The sequence below is a fragment of the Crotalus tigris genome, unplaced genomic scaffold, assembly GCF_016545835.1.
Source record: "Crotalus tigris isolate CLP2741 ecotype Arizona unplaced genomic scaffold, ASM1654583v1 scf7180000017871.4482833, whole genome shotgun sequence".
Classification (NCBI taxonomy): Eukaryota; Metazoa; Chordata; class Lepidosauria; order Squamata; family Viperidae; genus Crotalus; species Crotalus tigris.
The window spans coordinates 3,625,066-3,647,458 of NW_024096690.1; the positions used below are offsets into that span (position 1 = coordinate 3,625,066).

The 22,393-nt window shown below is 36.4% G+C and overlaps 1 protein-coding gene across 4 annotated transcripts in view; it reads left to right on the forward strand.

Annotated features, from left to right (window-relative positions):
* Window positions 1-22,393, forward strand: part of RBMS3 (RNA binding motif single stranded interacting protein 3) — a 591,790-nt gene that overhangs the window by 317,537 nt on the left and 251,860 nt on the right. The gene's annotated exons all lie outside the window — the stretch shown is intronic.

The window sequence follows — 22,393 nt, forward strand, 5'->3', positions numbered from 1 at the left end:
GTAGGAATGGAGGCTTTCGTTCCTCCCCCCCTTCCATCAATAAAGGCTTGAAGCTGAGGGGAGCGGTTTCCCCTCTGCAACATAGCTCACCTTCCTCCCTTGGGCAGCACTGGGATCAGTGCTGCCCCTCAGGTCCTCACACAGCCTCCCATCGCCCTGCCAAGCCTCACCTCCTTTGAGGCCAATGGTTGTAGATCGGGCCACCGGACAAGTACAAAGGCAAAAAATGGCCGTTTGAAGCCGGCGTGTGTTCAGGAAGCCTGTTGCCTTATTTCAAGCCTTTTTTCCTTGCTGTAGCTTGCGACTGCAGCTCTGGTGCCCGAACGCGTGTGCAGTCCGAAAACAGCCATTTCAAGCCAGCGTGCGTTCAGGAGATCCATTTCTTGTCACTGAGGTTTTTTTGCTTACCGGGGCTTACGGCTGCATCCCCCAGCGTCCAAACGCGCACGCAGGCTCAAAGCGGCTGCTTGAAGCTTGCGCGCATTCACAGAGGGCTGCCTTCATCCTTTTCAGCCCTCTGCTCTTCAATTTGACTTCTCCTTCTTTCAGGGATTGCGACTGCAACTCTGACAGCCAGACACACACACAAGCTGAAAACAGCTGTTTGAGGCTAGCACACGTCCGGGAAATACAACACAGCCTTCCCTGATCTACACCTGATTGTCGGGGGAGCTCAGGGGAGAATGGAGGTGGTGGTAGAGCTACACCCATCTTCAGCGATCTCGTGCGGCTGCCATTTTGTGTCGGGCCGCCATTTTGTGACCCACACAAGGCCTAGTTTCTTCAAGAGGCCGCCATCTTGGGGTCTGCACTGAGCTGTTTCACCTCTGCGGCCACCATTTCGAGGCCCCTGAAGCCTCAGTTTACCCTCAGTAGGTTGGGTTCTCCCTCCCATCGCATAAGGGAATCTGCATGGCCACTATTTTGTCAGAATACTTTGGCCACAGCCTTACAGGCCTGCCGGACCAGCACCAATAAGGCCTACTCCCTTCTCTGTTGCTCCTTCAGACAGATCTAGATATATCTTTTCGTGTTAATCACAGCATCTTCTAAGTCTCAAGTCCTGGCGTTGGTGTCTCCACACATGGTCACCTAGAGGCGGGCAGCGGCTACTGTACATTGCACAGGGGACTTTGCCGTCCCACAAGCCCAAGCACCGCGCTCACTGGGTTACCACTTTTTTGCAGATGGCCAGCAACGCCACACGGCTGCCAGCATGTCCGGTCTGTCAGATAGCACCGACCTGGTGACCAGGGGGGCAAGGCGACTAGTATATCTCCTGCCCTTCATTTCCTTCCTTCCACCTCCATGGTGCCTGGATACCAGGGGTACCCTATCGTGCACCTGAGTTTATCTATTCCTTCCTCCAGCCTCCACGGTGTCTGGATACTAGGGGTACCCTATCGTGCACCTGAGCTTATCCATGAAAATGGAGGATACAAGGAATTCCACAGAGGACGTCTTACCAACTTCATCGGCCCCAAAATGGCACAAATCCTCCAATCGGGAGGCTTCAAGCAAGATCTTGGCCAAGGCCAAGGCCAGATCTGCGGCAAAAACCTCCAAAAGGGCGGAGAAGTAGGCCAGCAGGAGACACCAGGCTCTAGAGAAAGAGTTCTCTAAAGCTGAAAGGCAAGCCAGGATCGAGGCTAAACAAGCTGAAGTGCCCCCTATTGATTTGCCCCTGGGTCCCTCCACCTCTGCCCAGGGAGTTTGGTCAACAGGGGAACTTATTTCCTCTCCGGTACCTTATGACCCAGTTGGCACTAATCCCAGTTCTCAGCCTCCTGCTCTATGGGCCCAACTTTCGGCCCCTGAAGCCACCTTCACCCCCACTGCGGCTGGGCTCAGGGCAGTGGGGGTGAAGAAGACCGCCTACATACATTGATCGCACAGGCAGTAGTGCGTGCCCTAGAGGCTAGGGCGCAAGCACCTAGGCTGGATTTGGTCATTTCTCCCCGATTCATTGATCAGTTTCCATGGCTTACCATGTGCCTTCTTCCCCTTCTCAGTCCTCTTATTCAAAGGTCTCATCCCCTTGCTGTATGATGCTGAACTGGAGGTCCCATGGTCAGATGAGGAGGAACCTTCCCCAGAAGCACTGTCATTCGGCGTTCCTTTTTTGTTCCTCTGCTCCGCAAGGCCAGCTCCACAGCTTATATCGGACCTGATCACTCGGCGCCAGCAACAACTACCACACCTGACTCAGAGGCGGACCTGGTCTTCACCAAACCAGTAACGGCCCAACACCCTATACCTTGTCCGTCCATGTCTGGAAACAGTGGGCCTCCCCGGGCACTTTTCCCCTCCCCAATGATAATGAGAAAGGGCTCTTCAAAGTCACCCAAGATCTGACGGATGCTCTGGAGGTGCCCGCAGTGGATGAGCCCTTAGGTCCCCTTGTATCTCCCACCACCATTTCTGACAACATATCTGAAGCCCTAAATGCAGAGGATCGCAGGTGGGAACTCATGTTCCGCAGAACTCATCAAGCTGCGGTGTGGGCTATCCGGGCAACCACCTCGGCGTCCTTCTTCACTAGGTCCTCTCTACTCTGGCTCCGACAGCTTCAAGCCAGGATTCCAGCGGAGGATATCTGCACGCATCAGGACTTGAACAAGCTGGTGGCAGACGCGGAATATGCTTCCGATGCCACACTCCATGCTGCCAGATTTTCCTCCAGGGCCATGGCATCTAATGTTACTGCACACCGCATGCTCTGGCTAAAGCACTGGCATGGTGATGCCAAATCTAAATGGCGTTTGTCAGCAGCCCCTTATCAGGGAGGAAAACTGTTTGGGGAAGCGCTTGAACCATACCTTACAGAGAATAAGGACAAGCGTAAGGTGCTTAACCACCTGATTAAGCACTCCGACAAACGAGCCAACCCTTATGCACGGAGACAGTCTTTTCAGACAGGGGCCAGGCCCAACTATCCCAACCGCCCCTTTCCTGTCAGACAGGACAGACAGCCTGACAAACCAGTTTCTAGACCCACGCAACAATTTCAGGGCAAACGGCCCTTTCACGGGAGCGGCCACCCTTTCCGCCGGTCCAAGTGACTCTCGGGTGGCTCCACCCATCGGAGGCAGACTCTCTCTCTTTGCCAACCAGTGGGAGGCCACCACCACAGACACCTGGGTCCTGATAAAAATTAAAATTATTTTAACATTATTTTAAATAATTAAATTGGTTTGTTGAATTGTCTCACAGCAAGTTGGCCAAAGTAAGTTGCCACTTACCTTACTAGGAACATGAAATAACTGACTGGGTCTCTTTTTTATATATATATATTAAAAAATCCTTGGAATGAACTCTCAGCATTGTGGGGTATTCTTGTACAAGTTTATAAAGTTATTGGCCATTCCTGGAAAAACAGATACTATTACAATGCTATTTATTGCCTTCCTTCACTGTCAACCATCTTGGACTGATGCTGGACATAGAATCATACAAGAAGTTTCACAGAGAAGGAGCTAGTAAAGAAAAGAATAAGAAAGTTTCACAAATAAAGAATGTATGAAGAGTATCACTGTCTGAAAAGTATAGTTTTTTACCATGTGAAATTTGTTATTAATATATATGAAAGAACTGATAAGAAAGAATAATCAATTGTCAGATGGAAGAATGTATTTTGTAAGCAAAACCTTTCCTGTCGTTCTTCTAGAATTGCAGTGGTATTCTTCCTTGATAAAATGAGAAATGCAGACAAGTACATAAAGATATGTGGTTTCTATTTATCAATTCCCATTAAACCTTTTTGATCAGGTTTGTCTTGCAAGGGTTGCATTAATCAAAGAACATAATATTTTAAATGAATCAATAAATACTGTGAACATTTTGGCTCACTGAAAAAAGAAAAGGCATACTTTGAACATTAAAAAAAAAAAAACCTCTGTCAGTTTCTGTTTGTTATTGTAGAACATGACAGTTATCTGAAGAAAAGCAGCAGGATTTAATCTGACAGCCCAGTCAGGGAAGAGTGCCACCAATCTAATTATCCAGTAATCTAGTCAGAATGGGAGTAATTCTGTGCCTTTCTCAGGCTGCTAATCACATTTCCTGTGCATTAGGAGCCACACGTGCTGTGCTTTTAGGGACAGGCTTTCAGGAAGACTAGCTCCAAGTTAACACAAAATGAAACATATATTAAAAAAAAATTCCAAGCCTAAAATCTATTGATACAGTAGCTGTTAGAGCTGCTTTGTTTTCCTCCTACTCACCCTTATCTTTAATAATATTTTTGTTGTTTCAGTTACAGTTGTCACTTCATCATTTACAACTCCTCCTGTGATTTTAGGGGATCTTACAGTATCAGTAGATAGATAGATAGATAGATAGATAGATAGATAGATAGATAGATAGATAGATAGATAGATAGATAGATAGATAGATAGATCACTAAACCTGAACTGTTTTTTGAATTTTTCTTTATATCCTGTATGATTAGCCTCACATTTTTCTTTATATCCTGTATGAATAGCCTCACATTTGTCACAAATAACTGTTTCTTTGGGTCCATAATAAATACTCATAAATTAATCCCAATAGTTGATGTGTGAATGATTGCGTTATTGGATGTGAGGATTAGTTGAAAGCCTAATCGCTTCTTCATTTCAGAATATAGTCACAATTTTGTGAAAGCATTTGCTGAAAATTATTTAAACCAATTTAATTTAATTTAATCTTGGTGTCTTTGAGATAATCCTGACTCCTGGTGATTGCCTGGATGAATTCCTTGAAGTTTTCATGGCAAGATTTTCAAAAATTATTTACAATTGCTTTCTTCTTAAGGCTGAGAAAGAGTGCCTGCCCAAGTTCATCCAGATGGCTTCATACCTAAACTGGGATTAAAACTGGTTTTAATCACCTGGTTTCTAGCTTGGTGCCTTGCTCTGGTTTTTATAAAATGATTCTTATTTGTGGATCTTTTATTTGTGTTTTCAATGCATTCTTATGAATGGAATTGGAAATCTTATCTTCTTTGATAGCTTGTTAGTTTTGCTAGTGGTTTCTTATTGTTACAATTGTTTTTTTTAAAAGTTGGATAAATTATTGGTTAGCTAATATATACCTAAGAATACTAATTGTCTGCATATGGTGGAGAAAACTCAATTCTTTCTTTTTAGGATTTGCCTGGTATTACATATTTCTTACTGTACAAATGACATGGCCATTTCTTTAACCTATAGTGATCCTGTAATTGGAGAAAGTGGAATTTCTTGGTTGATAAGGAAGAGGAGAGAGAGGGGGAAGATTAAAACTTACCAGCTTTGCATGTCACAAATTCATTACTAATTCAACTAGCTGTTATCCAGGGGTGTCAAACTGCAGGCAGGCCCGGTTGCATTATACAGAGCCCAGCTCCAGCAATGCAAAAAAAGTCACGATACATCACAACACGACATGTGATGTGGTGAGTTTGACACCGTGTCCTAGTGTATGACTTAATTCCCCAAAAGCAATCTCACCTGAAGAAGAAAAATAACAAGGCTACCAGATCTACAGAGTGAAAGCTTCCTAGCTCCTATGTGCAGATTGGAGAGGAAAGAAATAGAAATCCTCAGTTCTTTGCATTCTACTTTAATGAAACCAGGAACATTACCCAAAGTAAATCAGGATAATGAATGCTTATCAGAGAAAAAGATCCTGTCACTTATCAGAAGAGCAAATGTTCTAAATGCAGAAGAATCATTTCCATCCAAAACGTTACTTGAGAACAATTTATTTTAAAAGCTTTGCTTCTTGAAAAACGTTTGGTAATTATGATAGACTTCTTCAGACTGAACACAAATATAATTTCTGAATCAGTGCATCAGGCAAGAATCTTGAAAAAAATGAAATTCAGTTTTAATAACCATAATGTATTTAATCACGTTTCCGACATGATGCATGAGTTCAGAAGGATGAAAAATGCTGATTTTTGTTTGTATTCAGTATCTGATGCATTTTGCTGCAGTGTCCAACAATAACCAGCCAGTATTGATATATTTCATCTGCCCTGATACTTAATGCATGCAGTTTCATCATATCCATCACTTACTGCATTTAGATTTTCTGGAAAGAATTCCAAGTGTGAGTGCAGAAAAAGAATCTTCAGTGACTTGTTGCACTTCTGGTCTTATATGCTATAAGAAGTTTGTCAACCAGCTGAATGTAGTTTGGTGCTCTGTAGTTGCCAAGAAAATTCGCAGCAACAGTCTTGAGTGCTTTCCAGGCGATTTTCTCTGGCTCCATTAACAGATCTTCAAACTGCTTGTAATTGATGGCATATCTGTGGATCAACAAAAATACCTACCTTAATCTTGATATCAGATACTCTTGAAAACATCTGTCTCAAATAACAAAAACCTTCCTCTTCCTTGTTCATCACTTTCATATATTTTTTTCATTAATCTGAGCTTTATATGGAGCAGAGACAAAAATATCTTAGCTAGGCAAGCAAGTGGCTCATATGCCACATTTTTCTGTCCTGGGACCAAATTGTTTTGGAGTGGCCTTTTCTTTTTAATGTAATCAATTTACTTACATGACTGTCCCGTTTGCGTTTGTAACAACAGAATTTGATATATCAGAGCTGCATTTGAAGCAGCAGAGCCACAACCTTTAGATCTAATAATAATAATAAAGTTGGAAGGGACCTTGGAGATCATCAAGTCCAACCCCCTGCTCAGGCAGGTAACCCTATACCATTTCGTACAAATGGCTGTCCAGTCTCTTCTTAAAAACTTCCAGTGTTGGAGCATTCACCATTTCTGGAGGCAGGTTGTTCCACTGGTTAATTGTTCTAACTGTCAGGAAGTTTCTCCTTAGTTCTAGGTTGCTTCTCTCCTTGATTAGTTTCCATCCGTTGCTTCTTTTTTTTTTATTGAAAAATTTTAAAAAGTTTTTACAAAAAACAGAAAACAACAATACAACGACAAAAAAGAACAGGATTAAACAAACCAAAACAAGCCTCCCCCAACCCTCCCCAAACCACCCACACCCTCCCGCCCGGAGCTTCCCAGAGCAGAATATAGGCTTAATTAAAAAAGTTAAAAAAATTGTATAAAAAGAAAAAAAAAGAAAAAAGAAAGATTAACAATAGAATATATATATATATATATATATATATATATATATATATATATATATATATATATATATATATATATATATATAAAAATTATAAAAAAGCTAAATAATATTTTTTTATATCCAATTTAAATTGTATAAACTTTATCCATTTGTCCCAAATAGCAAAAAATTTCTCTTGCGATTGTTCTTTTAAGAAAGCCGAAATCTTTGCCATTTCCGCCAGGTAAGATACTTTAAAAAACCACTCCTGCAAGGTAGGCAAAGATTCCTTCTTCCAGTATTGTCCTACTAACAACCTTGCGGCTGTGATCAGATTCAACATCAATATAACCTCCTTTGCATCGCAATCAGTAACTATACCTAACAAAAATAATTGTGGAGTAAATTTTACCCTCTTTCTAAAGATTCTCTGAATATTCCACCATATCTTAATCCAAAAAGCTTTTATATTTTTACACGACCACCAAATATGATAATAGGTGGCGTCCAAACAACCACATCTCCAACATTTAGGCTGTAGGTCAGGATACATGAGAGACATTTTCCATCTGTTGCTTCTTGTCCTGCCTTCAGGCGCTTTGGAAAATAGCTTGACTTCCTCTTCTTTGTCGCAGCCCCTGAGATATTGGAACACTGCTATCATGTCCCCCCTCGTCCTTCTCTTCATTAAACTGCTCCTTTTATGACTCATGGACTTCAGCTCTGCTCTTTTATGACTCATGGACTTCAACTCCCAGAATTCCTGATTCAGCTATGCTGACTGAGGAATTCTGGGAGTTGAAGTCCATGAGTCATAAAAGAGCAGAGGTTGCCAACCCCTGAACTAGACATACCCAATTCCAGCAGCCTTTCCTTATATGTTTTAGCCTCCAGTCCCCTGATCATCTTTGTTGCTCTTCTCTGTATTCTTTCTAGAGTCTCAACATCTCTACAAATATTCCAGCTATACTGGGCATATTTGATAAGCTTCAAAAACAGATCCATGTTCTGTGTCTTTCATGTGCAGCAACAAGTATTGAAGGGTGTACATGGCCACTGTGTAACAAGACACTTTGAATCAATAAAGAGACACCTTTCTAGAGGGTCATAGTCACAACCAAAAAACTGGGAAGAAACCATCAATGTTACATAAAATGAGATTGTCAACTTGTATAAAAAACTTTGTTAAATCATCTTGGCAGAATTTTTCATACCTGGTGATAGCAAACACTATCCTTATAGTTTTGCACTCAGTATTTTTACTTTTGATTTTGACCAACCTTAATTCCCTGATCAGGTCATTTAAATTTGATTTTATGTTTGGAATTGTTATAATATGAGGCTCACTGGTCATATGTGGTTTAAAATCTGGATCATTATCACTGTCTGTGCTGGGTTGGTATGTTGCATTTTCTTCATCTGTTTTCTCTAAGCTCCATTTATCTAGAACAGGGGTTCCCAACAGGGATCCTTGCACCCCTTGGGGCTACAAAATGATATTCCAGGGAGTGCGAAAACTTGCTTTTTTAAAATTATAGTGTATATGCATAATTCATTGCCATTATTTCAAACTTTTGTAAGGGGTGCAAGAATGTATCAGAAGCATTCTAGAGGTGTGGAGTATAGAAAAGGTTGGGAGCCATTGCTCTAGGAGCTTCAATACTTTGTTGTCATGTGGCACTGGTCTAATACCTGAAGACGGACTGGGGTATTCAATTTATTTCTTATTTTTAGCAGAGAAAACACCAACATTAGTCAGAAAGAAGTAACAGTCTGTTCTGTTCTTGCCATATCATTGGGACAGCAAATGGCATTGACCTCAGAGTTCCTCTGAGCCAAGCTTTAAGATCAACAGGACATGTTGCACAACTTTTGAGGAGCCCAGGCATTGTCTTGATCACCAATCTTAGAACCTAAGTGCAATTCATAGGCTTTCTTAACAAGTCATAGTGCGGCTTTGAGGTTTAAGCGTGTATTCAGCACAAATGTAGCAGAATGTATCAGCTCATCACACATTGATGAGATATTTCTGTCATCAATTATCCTAAAGCAAGTCTATAACTGGCTTACTTGTTATGTAAATTACATGTGCCTGGACAATTCAGTGCCTTGAAACAATCACATCAAAATGCATAGAAACTGATATCAATGAAATAATTAGCATTTGTGCATGTCAACAACTTTTATAGCCTTTCCAGGTAGCATCCATCCAGCCTAAGCATGCCTAGGCATGCCCAAACTATACCAGTTCTACAAATGTTATGCCTAAGTGCCTGTCTTTGTTGACCAGTGTAATAAGACTAGAAAAGATTGGTGCCTGTAACTACTGGAAGATCAGTGTTGATAAAATGAAACTGAAATGCTACAAATTAAATGTTCATAATTGTATAATACAGCTGACTAAGGCATTCTCTTTTTCAATTCTATCAATTTTGTGCTGCAATAGCACTTTATTTATACCACAGCTCTAACTTATTGTGATTCAGGATATCTCAATCAATATCTGATGCCCACTTGATAGTCTTCTTGCTTCTGTCTACCCTTGTTTTATTATTTTTTTTAATGTGGAAAAAAAGGTCCAGCTTGGACATATCCACCCATTTCTTTTGGCCTCCTTGCACTCTTTCAAATGTAGCCAAATGCTGGGAGAAAGATTTGTTTAACAAGGCTAGATATAACCTTTAAATATTAATTGGTTAAACCGTATCACAATTTAATATTTTCCTGTTTTTATAATGTTAATTCCCCATGACCCAGTTAAATATATCAAGCAACCAGGGCCCATATAAGTAAATGTTCGCTTTTATTAAGTAAAATGTTAACCTTATGGAAACAAGCCTATCCTATCCTCACATAGCAGTCTACAATAAAGCTTTGCTTGTGAATATAAGTGGTAAAAACAATTGACATATTGAAAATGAACTCTCTAATGATTAGTGCAAGGTTCCCATGTTGTCTGCAGGCCAGTTGTCAAGATGTGTAACATATCTATGGTACTGTGCTGATCTTGAGAGTTGGAGAAAAACATTTAGTGTTGTGACAACATTCAGGTTTTATAATTTTTTTTCACACTGCTTAGGGCATGATTCTACTGCATGCAGGCTATATGACAGCTGCATTTATTCTGCTTGTCATTTTCCCCCCTCCTCATTTTGTTATCAGGCCATAAGGGAAATGATTGCATAATTCTGTTCTCAAATGTATGTGTTGCCAAAATGATTTCACTCCAAAATACCCAGTTTGTGTTGTGCTGGAGAAAAATGCTGATCCACAAACAATATTTATGCTGCGATAGCAAAAATACTGATAGCTGTTTCAGACATGAAGCTATAAGCATCTCTCTCTCTCTCTCTCTCTCTCTCTCTCTCTCTCTCTCTCTCTCTCTCTCTCTCTCTCCCATTCACTCTCTCTTTCTTTCTCTCTCTCTCTCTTTCTCTCTCTCTCACTCACACACATACCTTCTAGGAACTATTCTTATATGTGAAAGTTCTTTAAACTGTAAAAGGCACCATATTTATCTTTCTAAAAGTAAATATGTTTTACTTTTACTTTTCAAAAAAGTTCCTTTTTTAAAAAATGTGGTCATCTCTTCATGATATACTATCATGGAATGTTTCCAGCATGGAAACTCAAATACACACTATGTGACAAGTGAAGGCATTAAGACAGTTCATTAAATATTTAACAATACTTGTAACTGATACTCCATTTAAATAAACACATCTCTAAGTTTATAGACAAGGGAAAAAAAAATAAAGAATTAGAAATAAAGGAAAAGAAAGAGAGCCTTGGGTTTACCAGATTTGAAATTGCAATTTGATGCCTTTTGTTTGGTTTAGCTAAAAGAGTATGTAACTCTCCAAAATAAGAGGTTGCACAAGAAAGAGCACAATGAATTAATATTTGGATGGCACAGCTATTTATGATACAATAAAGTTAAAGTAAATGTTGATTTTAATAATCACTTTATTAGCCTTGCCATCCTAGCAGTTTGTAATAAATATAAAGTAAGATTGTCTGTGAAGATGCCTCTTTTGGTATTTCCCAGGAAGCTTTTTGTAGAAAAGAAATGGTGGTGAGGACTTATGATCAAATAATATATTTAAATTATGGTGACTCTATCCTCAAATCTAAAGAGAAGTTGAAATCAGAAGGATGTGTTTGGCATTGGTTTATATATTTACAATTGAAAGAAAGATTTAAACTAGACAAAAAGAGCTATGGTTTTGATTTTTTGAAAAATTAATAGGAAATTCTATTGTGTGGTATTGAGGATGAACATATTACTACTAATATTTATAAATTAAGTATGAGCCAGAAGTATGCCAAAAAAGCCAATGCAGTGCTAGGCTGCATCAACAGAGGGATAGTATCACATCACATGAAGTGTTAATACTGGTTTATACTGCACTGGAGAGAGCACACTTGGAATATTGTGTCCAGCTTGATCATCACGATATAAAAAAGATGTTGAGACTCTAGAGAGTGCAGAGAAAAGCAACAAAGATGATTAGGGGACTTGAATCTAAAGTATAGAATGAACATTTGCAGGCATTGAGTATGTCAGTCTAACAAAGAAAAGGATTGGGGATGACATGATAGCAGTTGTCCAGTATTTTTGAGAGGCAGTCACTGGGAAGAAGGGTTCAACCTATACTATAAATCATTTGAGGAAAAGACAAGAAGTAACAGATGGAACTTTATTAAAGAAAGATTCAGTGTAGAATTAATTCTACCATTAATCAGTAGAAATTTCTATGGAATAATATAGGATTTCCTGCTTGAGCGGTGGTTTGGACCAGAAGACTTCTAAGACCCTTTCCAACTCTGTAATTTAATTATTCCTTTTCTGTACATCCATATTGATGGAGTAAAGTTCTGTTAGAAGTTGACTTTATTACATTGAAGTATTCTAGTGGAGGAATGGGAGAGTTGCTGATTACTGATTTTTAATCTTATAGGAGTAAGGCTCCCTAATTTCTCTTGTTCATTTGTATGATTTCTCCCTTTAGTTAACACTGTCCATTATGTTATGATTATTTTGATGGTTGTGCATTGTTCCAGCGAACAGTTTCTTTTTTATAGACTCCAAACTAGAAAACATTCTGTTTTATAGTTTAGAGTACTTCAAAAATGTCTACTATGGCAGGGATCCCCAACCCCCGGTCCGTGGACCAGTACTGGGCCACGGCATGCCAGCAATAGGTCCACACAAAAAGCAAAGCTCCATCCGTGGGATGCAGGCACCATACAAAACCATGCAGCCTCTGGTCCGTGGAAAAAGCTCTCTCCATGGAGCTGGTCCCTGGTGCCCAAAAGGGGGATCTCTGTATTATGGCATTAACAAATACTGCTTAACCATTGATGTGATATGATGCCAAGCATTTTTATTGTGATGTGAGGGCTCAGGATTTGTTTCCACATTAGTTTTTTTTCAATCTAATGTTGCTGATACCTTACTTTGCCACTGGTTGGAAATTAATAAGAGAGAGACATGATGACTATTTAAAATTTCTTGATTATATTATGTTAAGGAAAATAAACTCATAGTTTTTTTTCTGGCAGTCATAAGCTTGTTGATTTTCAACTGTTAGCAGACAAGAACAATAACAACAACAACAATAATAATAAAGTTGGGAGGACCTTGGAGATCATCTAGTCCAACCCCTGCTCAGGCAGGAAACCCTATACTTTCCAGCAGGAAAGTGAGTAATATGATTTCTTGTTGTGTACCATTAGTCTCCTTGTCTAAAAAATAATTCTTTGTGACTAAAGGATACCCTCATTAGGCCTTTTTTTTCTCAATTTCTCAGATGCAGGTAAATTTTCTATTAAAAGAGGACTTTAAAGCATAAGAATTAAAGCTAAGAATAGGCCACCACACTAGTAGATTGGGAAAGAGTTTGAGATGATGGGTACCTGTTTTTCAAAAACTGTAACAGTTTGTGCCACAGCAATTGGATTTGAGGATCACCAACACACATATAATTTGTGCCATTAAAATTTGGAAATTTCTGAAGTTTGGGTGTTATTCATAAAGCAATATGGTATGTACATTTCCACTGTGTTGTGAAAAAACTGAAGCTATTCCATTTATATTTATATTCATTTATTCACTTTCTTCCCAATGTTGGCACTTGTTAGACTGCTGTCAAAAATTAATATTGGCTGAGTGAGTTGTACTTTTAGATACTTCATTTCTGTCTTGCCCATATTTTCCTTAGTTGCTGATGAAGACAGGGAATTTTATTTCTAGTGTGAGGAGGTCTTTGTAGAGAAAGAAAGATAAAAGGCCTAACTCATGTGTATGAGTTATCAGAGTGTTTCTTTGTACAAAGAAAAAACATGCATTTTGAACTATGGGGGGAAATGATAATAGAATCTTCATATCTAGGGATTCTTATTTTTCTTCTTACATATTACATAAATATCCATAAGTATTTATGATGAGTTTTTCAAATGACATTGTAACCAAGCTGGATTAGGTTTGTATTGTTGTAGAAAGTATATCTATATGAGATCCAAAATATTTGCAATTCATCAGATTGTTTTTATAAGTAGTTGTATGACATGTTTTATAAACACTGACATATTTTTGTTTTTGTGTTTTTTCTCTAAGGCCAGATTCAAGCCATCCACAGAACCTCTTTCAATATCTTTGCAATTACTCTCTCTTTCTCTAAGTAATTGCCACAAGTGTATGCTGCATATACATTATAAGGATTTAATCCTATCTGGAGATAGAATAATAGCTATAGGGCATCTGTGGATGTGGGGTGATTTGTTTAATAGAATACTTTATTTGGCTACATGTGAATAGACACACAAGGAATTTGTCACCGGTGCAGAAGCTCTCATTATTATTATTAATAATAATAAACCTAATAATGATACCAATGCTAAGTATCATGGTGGTGGTGTTAGAGACTAAAAGGGGGAAAAACCATTTTAGTTGATTTTGAAGCACTAGCAATCCAAGAGAAGTATTTACATAATGAGAATATGTTGATTACCATCAGAAATAATCACTTGTAAAACTAGAGATGGGGGGCCAGTGGAAGACTTCCATTTGCTGAAACTGTTGAAATGGAAATGAACAAGAAGTATAAGCCTGAGCACCATAAAGTTTAATTGTCATCTGGGACTGTTTTCTTGCCTGCTGAGTATTATCTTTGTTGTAAAGTTCCAATACATCTGTTTTTCTTTTTCTTCCTTCCTGTCTATTTTCTGTGTGCAGTTTCTTCCTATCTCATTGTCATCCAGTTTATTTGTCCCTTCCATACCATACTATACCACACCATACATCACACCACACACATTATCTCATTATAATATAACAATGTTTTGGTAGGTCTTGGGAATCAATAATAAATATAATTATCGCTATAGATGTACGGTGATTATTGCTGGGAAGGAAGGAAGGAAGGAAGGAAGGGAGGGAGGGAGAGAGGGAAGGAGGATTCATCCAAACATGTTGAAATAATAGTCTATAAGAAGAATGATGTTGAATATGCTTGGAACATTTAATTTACATGTTAATATAAATTACCAATCCATCTTGTTCTTTTGAATTCTGTGAGATTTTGAATTCAAGCTTTGGTCTTCTATTGGATCATATGTAATTCATTGTCTTTGCCAGTAGCACTTTGTTTTCAATATATACTGGAGTCTTTTGGAAAAAAAAATGAAGTATTGGTAAAATATTCATTTTAATGGCCTGTAAGTCTTTCTAGTTAAAAAAGATTTAGTCTGTCCCCTATACTATTGTTATCTTTTTCCATCTTGATAAAAATATTTTTAAATAAATCCCTATCTTTTTTGTCAAATTCCTAAGTATTTTAACTATTTACAGTAAATGCTGAAGTCTTTTACTAGATGCAGATTATGTTTTTCCTTCTCTGCTAAATGATGTGTCAACTTTAACAATATGATCCAAAAATTATATTGCTGTATATGGTATATTCTATTCAAGTACTAAGGAGTTAAGTATAGTGTTATCAGGATATAATTTCAATTCATGTGCTAGTCCAACATTTGAGATTTTATTTTCTTAACTTTTGCATTGCTAATGATCTTAATGCCAGCAGAAAAAGAGAAGGGGAAAGGGGCAACCATGTCTTGTCCATTTAGCATGTCCTGCTATTATCTTAGTTGTTTGTTCTTTATACTGTATATTCTTCGTATCAATATGAAAAAAATATATACATGTCACTCATCCTTTTTTCAAAACTGCAGTGTAAAAGTCCATTCCAGATTGGGGTTTTTTTCTGCATTGAGAAAGGTCAAAGCCCCCTGGGTTAATTTATCTTGTCAGTAAGATTCAAATATCTCTGAGGTTGTCACATGTGTATCTGTTTAGTAGAAATCTAGTTTGATCAGGATGCATTAGTACAGTTGAAAACCATTTATTCTTTTTGTGAGTAATGCTGTGAAAAGCTTATAATCTATATTCAATAAGGAAATAAGTCCGCTTAGCTCTAGGCAACTCAAATCTTTTCCTTCTTTATTATTTCATGACGAAGTAAGTTTATTGAATTTCTGAATCTTACTCACTGAATTCAACCTTAACCCAATTTCTTGAAATGTCTTGTCCTATATTATAGAAATACTGTTGCGTTTTGAAGCTGTATTCACTTTCAGTTTTTTTTTTTAATTTTCTCTTTAAGGTTTGAGTTCGGTTATGAATTGATTAAGGACTTTGTGTTTATTTATTTGCAAACATGTTTGCAGACTATCATTCGCTAATCACTTTGTATTTATAAACTAGAATGTTAAAGGTTATTTTTAGTGGTGCTTTGATTATTCATATAAATTAGTAGAATTTTTTTACCATATTTTCTCTTTCATAAATATAAATACTTTAAAAGATGTATAAAAGTTTAGATGGATTAAGAAATGAGTTTTCTTCATGTTATGAAAAATATGGAAGTATTTCTCAGTTCACCTTAGATTTAAAAGAACTGAATACGGTTCATTTTTTCAGTTCTTCTACATATCACATATAATATAGTATTTAATATATATTTAATATAGTTCTACTTCCTGCTGATGTTTATATAGTTGTTACTGATGTTTCAAAGCATAATGCCTTAAGTACTTGGATATGATAAAATAAAAGGGGGCTTAATTTCCCCCATTGCCTTTGTTACACCCAGATTGTTTGGAATGGACTTTAAAAGGATTACTCACATGTAATAGTGACCTGGGGAGTGACTGCGGGTTTGGTTGTATGAAATAAACACACTTATTCCACTCATGCTATGTGTGTGTGTACTGGAACAGAAGGCATAGTTTAATTGTGAATGAAAGGGCTAAATGTATGTTAGTAAGTATGAATTGGTAATGATAAAATTGTTAAAAAAAAAAAAGAAAGGTTGTGAAAATTGCCTGTTATGCTCCAGTAAATGATGATAATGGCAGAATTATTTTGAGAAAAAAAATGTTCAACATTCTAAATGAATGTAATCTGAGGAAACAATATTCTCCTGAGTAGCATTAATGAATGAGTAGGAGTAGCATAGATTGAGATGAAGGATAAAATCAAGAAAGTCATCTTCAAGTACTTTTGGTGAACTCAAAAAGAGTTCTAAAGTTGGAATGAGAAAAGATAATGTATGAACTGGTGTATGGAAATGTTGGAAGCAAAGATAGTTTGAAAGAATAGAAAGATATGGATAAATATAATGAATAATTTGCTACAAACTACACTATATTTTTTATTCTCACACTTTCAATTTCTTTTATTTTTCTTCTCCTTTTCATAATATTGCTTACTTTTGATAGATAGATAGATATTCATGTACTACTTGTATGTTTTTATATACAACCTTTCTTAGGTTTGGTGTGGTCCAAAATTATCAATACCTTTCATGACTAAATGAGTTGGATCTTCAAAGTTCTAACATAACTTCTAACAAATCTATATCAAGCCAATACACACTAGATTAATTTGGCTAATTTTGCTAGTGTTATAGCTTTGCCTCTTACAAAAATTCCTAATAGGACAGAATATATTCACATAAGCTATTGCAGAACAAAGAAATTAATAAGGATAATCTTCTGAGAGAAAGGAAGGGAACAAGTGAACTGAAAACTCATACCAGGAAATGAATAATTGTAGTGTAATGTAGTTTATTCTATTTCTATGCAGCTAGGCTTCTTTTTCAAATAAATACTTTTCTAGGCTTCTTCAGGAATGTCATTTGAACTTACTTTCCATGGCAGAAACAAGACCAAGACCAAATACTGCACACAAAATTGATAAACAACTATTTAAAAAAAAGTCTTGTGCAGATTCAGCAACTGAACAATATTTTGATTTCAAGCTTTGTCAACTATTGTAGCTAATTGAAAAATATATCTCTTGGGGTGTAATAGTTGGAGAGACTGCTTATTTTTTTCCTAGCTCAGTTAGCATTCAAATACTGTAATAATTTACAGACTCACTATCTTAACGGATTACCTTTCAGGCAAATTTCCTTTAAAATTATACCTTTGGAAGACATCTAATGGGATGCAAATCTGCTGCGAGGGTATAATTACTCTTTAAAAAATTAACTGATTGATTCGGCACAGGATCTACAAGTGACTACTTTCTGTATTCAGAAAGATTGATCTCCATTGAGAGAACTTGAACTCTCATCTCCTTCAATTGTTTAATAGAAACAAACTTAAATTACAAAATTATATTAAGAATCCTGAATGATTATACATCCTTTTTGAATCTACAAGCAACAATAATTCAAGGGGATTCCTAAAAGAACTGTCTGGATATGACAGACAAGAGTTTTGATTTCAATAGTTTCTCATGTGTTACATAAGCATTGTTTGTGATCGATTGAGTTATATCTATAATTTATATGAATGCCCAATTCATTCATGGTGATTCCAGCCATCTTACAGAAATAAAATGCCATACAAAATATAGTAAATCCCCATTGCCCTGGTAACCCAATCAAACCAACCACTTGTTAGGCTCCATTCTACCCTGGGCTGTCCAGCCCATTGCCAAAGCTATATCTTCAGGGCCTATTGAAAGCGTGTCAAAGTGAGTTTGGATAAGGCCTTCTTGGTCCCATCAGATGGACCTCCTTAAGAGAGGGACCTATAACATAGTCTGCTTCCCTGCTGTGGTAGGCCACATAGATTTAACTGTAAAAAAACGTCCCTCAAATAACCTTGGTCCATGCTATGGTGGGTTTTAAAGGTGACAACCAGCACCTTGAATTTCTATTAGTGATTATGTTTTCCAGCCTACTATAGTTTGAAATTAGTACACAATTTCATTTGACATGTTTATTTCAAAATTATCGGCATTAATTGGTATACAAGAAAAAAGAAAAGTAAGATGGACATATCCATTGTGGTTATACATTATATTAATGTCTATGTCTTGCATTAATCTTATTTGCTAGAGTATTAAATTCATTCAGTATAATTTAGAATTATACCTACTGTAAAAGAATTACATTTGTTTTTTAGGAAAGCAATGTTCTCTGTTATAATATAGAAAGATTGTACTAAGTGTTTAAAAATTGATAAAATTATACCATATTTTATTCAGCTCATCTTTGATTATATAAATTATATGTATTATTTTCTGTCTAAGCTTATATGAAAGGCTCAACTGAAATGCAGTATGTGATGCAAGCTTCTGTGTTGATATTATTTTCACAAAACATTATACCAATATATGAAAGACAAATTATTTCAAAAATTTTCTTATGTAATTGTGTTTCTTACAAACAAATAAATCATGTTATAGGTCAATGCCTAGATTTGAGTTAAGTATAATTAGGAGCTTATCAGAATAAATCATACACTGTTTTCCCCAAATGCTAATGAAAATGAGTTCAATGCATAAGGAATTCTTGTAAATAAGAAAAGATATTGGAGGAATTTGGGAATTTGCAAGTAAGTAATTTACATGTCGTTAATTTCTTAGACTATTGGCTGGCATTCTTGGGACTTTAATAGTGAATATCTCCTAAATAGTTCAGAAATTACTTTTATCTCTACCTACTAAAAATGCTTTTTAAAATTCTGTTGTGTTATAGAAATCTTCTGCAGCCTGTCTATTTCTTACAACATTGCTATTCTTCCTTCCTTCCTTCCTTCCTTCCTTCCTTCCTTCCTTCCTTCCTTCCTTCCTTCCTTCCTTCCTTCCTTTCTGTTCTTCCAATTGAAAGATTTTGGATTAATTATCATACACTGTCTATGTGTGTGTGTATGTGTGTGTTTGTATTATGCTAAACCAAAGACTCCAAAATATATGCCACAAACAATTAATTAGGATTGAAGTTTCAGTGGAATGTAGGTCACAATTTTAATAAGGGAGTAACAGCTGAAAAGAAAAGGGCAGAGTTCCATAATTCCTACTTTCTACCACAAAGAGGAACTGTGTTGAAATGAATCTAACCAGATAAATGGGCAAAAGCACAGAATGGCAAGTGAATCTAAGAAGAATTATAGTTAGAGAACACCTGGCTACAATGATCATTTCAGTCTTAAGAACCAGAGAAAATATATCCACAAGCTTATGGCTGTCATGTCAGATTCTCTTTATAGAATTGTTAGATCATGGCAACGTGAGCATTGTTCATAGTTACTTTGCAAAAGAATTTGACAAACTATACAAATCTTTATATTGAATATAACAAAATGTGGACTGGATTACACAGTATTAGATGGATAGAATGGCTGAAGAACTTTTCCTGGCAAGTGTATGCCAATGATAGAGGTGTCTAGTGATATCCTTTAAGACTTCATTCCAGGGCCTGCATTATTCAACATATTTATAATTACGTGGATAAGAATTTAGAAAATAAATTACTTGGATAAGGAATCAGAAAATATAACTATGAAATTGGTAGATATAACAAATAAGATGCATAGCAACACTTTAGAACACAGGTGTCAAACTCAGATCATGTCACGTGACGTATCATGACGTATTGTAACATTTTTTGCCTTTGTGGAACCGGGATGGGTGTGGCCTACACATGACGCATTCAGCCCTTGGGCCACCAGTTTGACACCCCTTCTTTAGAGAATACTCTTAATATTCAGGAAAAGCTTGAACCCTGGTTAAAAATGTATAAGATTATTATCAATAGTGACAAATGAAAAGTCCATCATCTCAGTAAGAAAATTCATATTGTAAAAATTCAATACCTAAGGCCTAGTGGAATAACTAGTGGACATCTATAAACCAAGAGGAAGGATGATCTGAATTCCTGGGAAAAAGCTGGAATACCATCTGTAAGAGCCATGAAAATCTTTAGAGATGGACTTTCCTGAATTGAGTTCCTGAATTCCTACAACATCCTGAAAGTTGGAGAGAACCAGTTTCTCAATCATTGTCTTATTTCTATGGCATTTCCCTTCCCTATTGGAAATACACAATCCTGAAGATATTCAGATCCTAAACCACGAATAAATCTAACAACCAAAACTCTGAATTTCTCTCAGAACTTAACTAGCAACTACTGCAGCATTGTAGAATTGTTATGATGGATTCATCAAGAAGCTTCAGTGATTACTTGAACTACCACATTCTGCACCAAATATAGCTTCCAAATACTCTTCAAGAGCAGCCTCATGTTGAACTCACCACCGTACCCAAGTTTGTATATTAGAGATGACAGAATTCAAAGAGTGAATTGTTTGGTACCAGATTAACAGTTATTTTGAGCAACTTTCTAATAAAAACAAAAGTAGGATGTCTCTGTAATTCAATATGATTTTGGTATAAGTGGTGAGAGAGAGACAGAGAGACAGAGAGAGGGGAGGTGTAGTAGTTAAGATAAGTCTTAACTTATCTGATTTTATTAGAACAACATGCAAATAATGAGAGTTTTTAAAATGTAAGCTTTAAATAAGTTTTATAAAATGCATTGAGAAATTATTTGTTAAATTTGTTAAAATTAGAAATATAGGTGTTTGGTTGTGGCAGTAATGCATTTTTAGAACCAAACACAGATCATTAAAAAGTTGTGCATCCATCGGAAAAACAGATCAGGCTACCATGTACATCTCTATATTGAATGGGAAGATCTTATGCATAGAAATAAGGAGGAAGGAAAAAGTGACCTCCATGGGTGCTGATGGTGGAAAAAAAGGAAATGTTTTCTCTGATTTGTATAACAACTGAAGTTTCATTTTAGGACCCTAGACTTGAATAATATGATTTTCCATAGTCATGTCAAGAATCTGTTTTTGCTCCTCTACTAATATTTTGACATGCTATCAAATAAATATCCAATTAAAAAAAAGAACACAAGTAATTGCATTTCTAAGAGCAAAGCAAAAGGGACATGAAAATTACTAATATAAATGTGATTTTCATTACCTTTTAAAACAAAAGATCTACAATCATAATATCAGATAAAACAAAACCTTTGTTTCCAAAAGTTTTCATTTAATATGATAAAATAATTTGCTTTAAAACATGAACAACAGAAGAACAATTTTGAAAAATTGTCCTATTGTAACAGATGGTTGCACTTTTCTAGTCACAAAGGGACGATGGTATCTATGTAAATGTCCTCTTTTTTATTGCACAATCATATCTCAAATTTTCTTTCAAAAGAGAAGACATTAGGAGAACATACTATTAAAATATATAGGAAATCTGTTCTCAATTTTATCAGGATTCATCACATTAGACTTTATTGGATAGCCTGTACTTGTTTTTCTGTAGAATCTGGAGCAATCATTGACTCAATATCTCTAGCCATTTTGGAAGGAAATTTTGAAGTGCTAGTTATAGTTAGCACTCTAAATAGCTCACGTAAAAAAAGAATTCAAACCATATCCCATGTGTCAAAAGATATAAAGAAGCAACAATATAAGTTTTTTTTAACTATTTAAAGCTTAAAGTTTTAAAGTATTTTTAAAAACATTCTCATCTTGTCAATTGATGTACTTTTATATACCAGTACTTTTTTTATAAATATTTTATTAATTTTTTATTTTTACAATCAAGTGCCAAATAGACAATGTGATGACTGAGTCCATTAGTCATTCCGTGATACACATAAGCTTCTTCAAACTAAATCCAATATTACACCCTCCAGTATATTCTCTCTTGTTCTGGTAATAGACATTTTTCCACACTAAGCAAATACAATTCTTATTGTTGTTAATAAATATACAATTGCCTATCAACATTTGTTACATTTTTCTAATAGTGTCAATAATATCATTTAGTATATCTTTTCTAACTGATATTATTGATACTATTAGAAAAATGTAACCAAAGCATATCTTAATTGCATTTGCACTCAATGTCGATTTATTCAGTCTATATATTATTTTTGCTTTTTTTTCAATTTTA